Below are 4,454 nucleotides of genomic sequence, written 5' to 3' on the forward strand. Positions count from 1 at the left end.
GATTAGAGCATTTGTTTCCTTTTTTCCCCCTTGACCTTCCCACAAACTCCCCTCCCCACCCCCAGTGTCTTGTGTCCATTGGTTATGCTTATATACATCCATACAAGTCCTTCAGTTGATCTCTTACCCGCCCCCAACTCTCCCCAGCCTTCCCGCTGTAGTTTGACAGTCTGTTTAATGCTGCTCTGCCTCTGTATCTATTTTTGTTCATTAGTTTATAATGGTCTTTATTATCCATAAATGAGTGAGATCATGTGGTATTTTTCTTTCACTGACTGGCTTATTTCACTTAGCATAATGCTCTCCAGTTCCATCCATGCTGTGGCAAATGGTAAGAATTCCTTTTTTTTTAAAAGCAGCATAGTATTCCATTGTGTAGATGTATAACAGCTTTATAATCCACTCGTCTGCTGATAGGCACATAGGCTGTTTCCAAATCTTAGCTATTGTAAATTGTGCTGCTTTGAACATAAGGGTGCCTGTATCCTTTCTGATAGGTGTTTCTGGTTTCTTGGGATATATTCCTAGCAGTGGGATCAATGGGTCAAATGGGAGTTCCATTTTTAGTTTTTTGAGGAAATTCCATACTGTCCTCCATAGTGGCCGCACCAGTCTGCATTCCCACCAGCAGTGCACGAGGGTTCCCTTTTCTCCACATCCTCTCCAGCACTTGTCGTTTGTTGATTTGTTGATGATAGCCATTCTGACAGGTGTGAGATGGTACTCATTGTTGTTTTGATTTGCATCTCTTGGATGATTAGTGACTTTGAGCATGTTTTCATATGTTTTTTTGTCTTTCTGAATGTCCTCTTTTGAAAAGTGTCTATTTAGGTCCTTTGCCCATTTTTTGATTGGATTGTTTATCTTCCTTTTGTTAAGTTGTATGAGTTCCCTATAAATGTTGGAGATTAAAACCTTATCTGTGATAACATTGGCAAATATGTTCTCCCCAGGTTTTTTTCTTGATTGAGTTTTAGTTTCATACCATTATGGTGAGAGAAAATGCTTGATATGATTTAAATCTTCTTATGTTCATAGAGAATTATTTTATATCCTAACATGTGGTCTATCTTAGAAAATGTTGCATATGCTCTTGAACATAATGTATATTTTGATGCTTTTGGGTGAAATTCTCTGAAGATATCAGTTATGTCCATTTGATCTTGTGTGTTATTTAAGGCTGTTGCTTTATTTTTTTATTTTCTGTCTAGAAGATTTATCCAGTGAATTCTATGACTGTTAAAATCATCTACTATGACCTTAACTAGTTTGGCTCAGTGGATAGAGCATCGGCCTGTGGACTGAAAGGTCCCAGGTTCAATTCCGGTCAAAGGCATGTACCTTGGTTGCGGGCACATCCCCAGTAGGAAGTGTGTAGGAGGCAGCTGATCAGTGTTTCTCTCTCATAGATGTTTCTAACTCTCTATGTCTCTCCCTTCCTCTCTGTAAAAAAAAAAAATCAATAAAATATATTTAAAAATCACCTACTATGACTGTATTACTATCAATCTCTCCTTTGATGTCCATGAGAAGTTGCTTTATTCATTTAGGTGCTCCTATGTTGGGTGTATAAATGTTTCTAAGTTTTATCCTGTAGTCGAATTACTCCCTTTATCCTTATGTAGGGTCTTTCTTTGTCTCTGATTATAGCTTTCATTTTAAAGCTTATTTTTTCTATATAAGCATTGGTACCCTAGCTTTTTCTTTCAATTAAACATTTTCTTTGCATCACACAAAGAAAGGCCTTCCCTTTTTGCATGTGGTCCCTTTCATCGACACAAGTTTTCAGGATAATCTCCCCCCCCACCACCACCACCTTCTCTCTGAGATTCGTCATCCTGTTCAATGCTTCTATGTTTCTGGATCTATTTTGTTCATCAGTTTATTTTTTTCTTTAGATCCCACATATGAGTGAGATCATATGATACTTATCTTTCTCCAACTGGCTTACTTTGTTTAGCATAATATCCTGTTTTTCCATTTATTTACTTCTAGTCTGTGTGTCTTTCATTTCAGGGTGGTTCTCTTGTAGACAGCATGTATATGGGTCTTGTTTTCTTATCCATTCTCTACTTTATTTGAATGGAGCATTTAAGCCATTTACATTTTTAGTGATTATTTGTAGGTACATATTTATTGCCATTTTATTATGTAAACTATATTTCTCTCTTATTTTTTTTAATTCTAATTCTTGAAGAAGACCCTTTAACATTTCTTGTAAGTTTGGTGGTAATTAACCCCTGTAGCTTTCTTTTTTTTTGTCTGTGAATCTCTTTATTTCTCTTTCATGTATTTTTTTTTTCATTTTTTAAACATATATACATAATTTTATTTTACATGTGGACTAAATATACGTGCTCCAGTGCTTCAAAATAACTGGATATTTTCTTTATCTTCACATTTGCTTATTTCTAAAGGTCTAATCTATTTCCTGAAGCTGCAGAATTCTGTGATACTGTATTATTTAAGAGTTAGGTTACTGAACAAAGATGCGTTTACATACGCATCTCTTCCTTTTTTTTAAAGGAAGAAATTCATTAATTTACATTTGTATTCATTCAAAATAATTTTCTAAGTTTATGAGAGACGGTTTAAACAATTACATTTCTTCAATGAAAAGTCAGAGAAGTTGTGTCCCAATTTAACAATCCACAGAGTGAACTGTGTCATTCTTTAGAATCAAAGTGGTTGTCCACAACAGTTCACATTGTTTGAAAGAAGAACTGGTTTGTAAAATAAAAAATGTCACACAGGTGCTAGAGATCTGTATTCCCACATTCCTGGCCTTTCCTTTTCATGCAACTATTTTCTAAAAAATTTACCTTTATTGTTGAAAGTATTATAGATACCCCCTGTTTTTTTCCCATTGACCCCCTCCTTTCTGCACCCACCCCTCCCAAGCCTTTATCACACTATTGTCTGTGTCCAGGGGTTATGCATATATGCATGCAAGTGTTAACGTACAAAACCATTGAAACCTGTAAAGAATTTCTGTGAGTTTATTTGAGCCAAACTGTCGACATGTGCTGGGAAGCAGAACCTCAACGAATTGAGATAATGCTCCAGAGAATGGCGGGTTACATTTGTATTTATTGTGCCCCAAGTGGTCCAAAAAAAGGGAAGTTACAAGTTACCCAGACATTTTAAAGGGTATGTTATTATAGATGCAAAAAGACAGATAGGCTCAGTTAAGGTAAAGGTTGACCTTGTCAGTGAAGATACTGGCCTAGAATGTAACTACCCACCGTAACTGCTTTTAGTTAAAGTTTAATTTCAGACCATCCTTGGTGCTTACTTTAGGTTTCTAACTTTGCAAGACTGGCATGCAGGCCTTCCCTTTTTGCATGTGGTCCCTTTCATCCTCACAAGTTTTCAGGATAATCTTTCCCCACCCACCCCCACCACCACCTTCTCTCTGAGATTCGCCATCCTGTTCAATGCTTCTATGTTTCTGGATATATTTTTTTCATCAGTTTATTTTTTTCTTTAGATCCCACATATGAGTGAGATCATATGATACTTATCTTTCTCTAACTGGCTTACTTTGTTTAGCATAATATCCTCTGGTTCCTCCATGCTGTCAAAGAAACCATGTAAAAAATGAAAAGGGAGCTCACTGCATGGGAGAACATATTCGCCAATGATACATCTAACACAGGGTTAATTTCCAAAATATATAAGAAACTTATACAACTTAATTAAAGGATGAAAAACAATTCAATTAAAAAATTCGCCAAGGACCTAAATAGACACGTCTCCAAAGTGGACAGACAGAAGGCCAATAGACATAAAAAAATGCTCAAAGCCACTGATCATCAGAGAGAGTCAAATTAAAATGACAATGAGGTATGATCTCACACCTGTAAGAATGGTTATCCTCAACAAATCAACAAATGACAAGAGCTTGTGAGGATGTGAAGAAAAGGGAACCCTAGTGCACTGCAGGTGGGAATGCAGACTGTGCAGCCATTATGGAAAACAGTATGGAATTTCCTCAAAAAATTAAATATGGAACTACCATTTTACTCAGTGATCCCACATCTAGGAATATATCCTAAGGAACCCAAAACACCAATTAGAAAAAATGTATGCACTCCTATGTTCATAGCAGCACAATTTACAATAACTAAGATCTGGAAACAGCCCAAGTGCCCATCAGTAGATGAGTGGATAAAATAGCTGTGGTACATTTATACCATAGAATACTGTACAGCAGTAAAAAAGAAGAATTTCTTCCTCTTTGAGACAGCATGGAGGTACCTGGAGAGTATCATGCTAAGTGAAATAAGTCTGGCAGAGAAAGAAATGTGTCACATAATCTCACTCATATGTGGAATCTAATCAACAATAAATAATTATTTTAAAAAGAAGAAACTGGGAGCTCCAGTGGCACAATCGGTTAGCGCTCCATACTTATAAGAAAAAGAAGAAACTGGAAATACCAATAAGAAAGA

The sequence above is a fragment of the Myotis davidii genome, unplaced genomic scaffold (genome assembly GCF_000327345.1).
Source record: "Myotis davidii unplaced genomic scaffold, ASM32734v1 scaffold664, whole genome shotgun sequence".
NCBI classification, from domain to species: Eukaryota; Metazoa; Chordata; class Mammalia; order Chiroptera; family Vespertilionidae; genus Myotis; species Myotis davidii.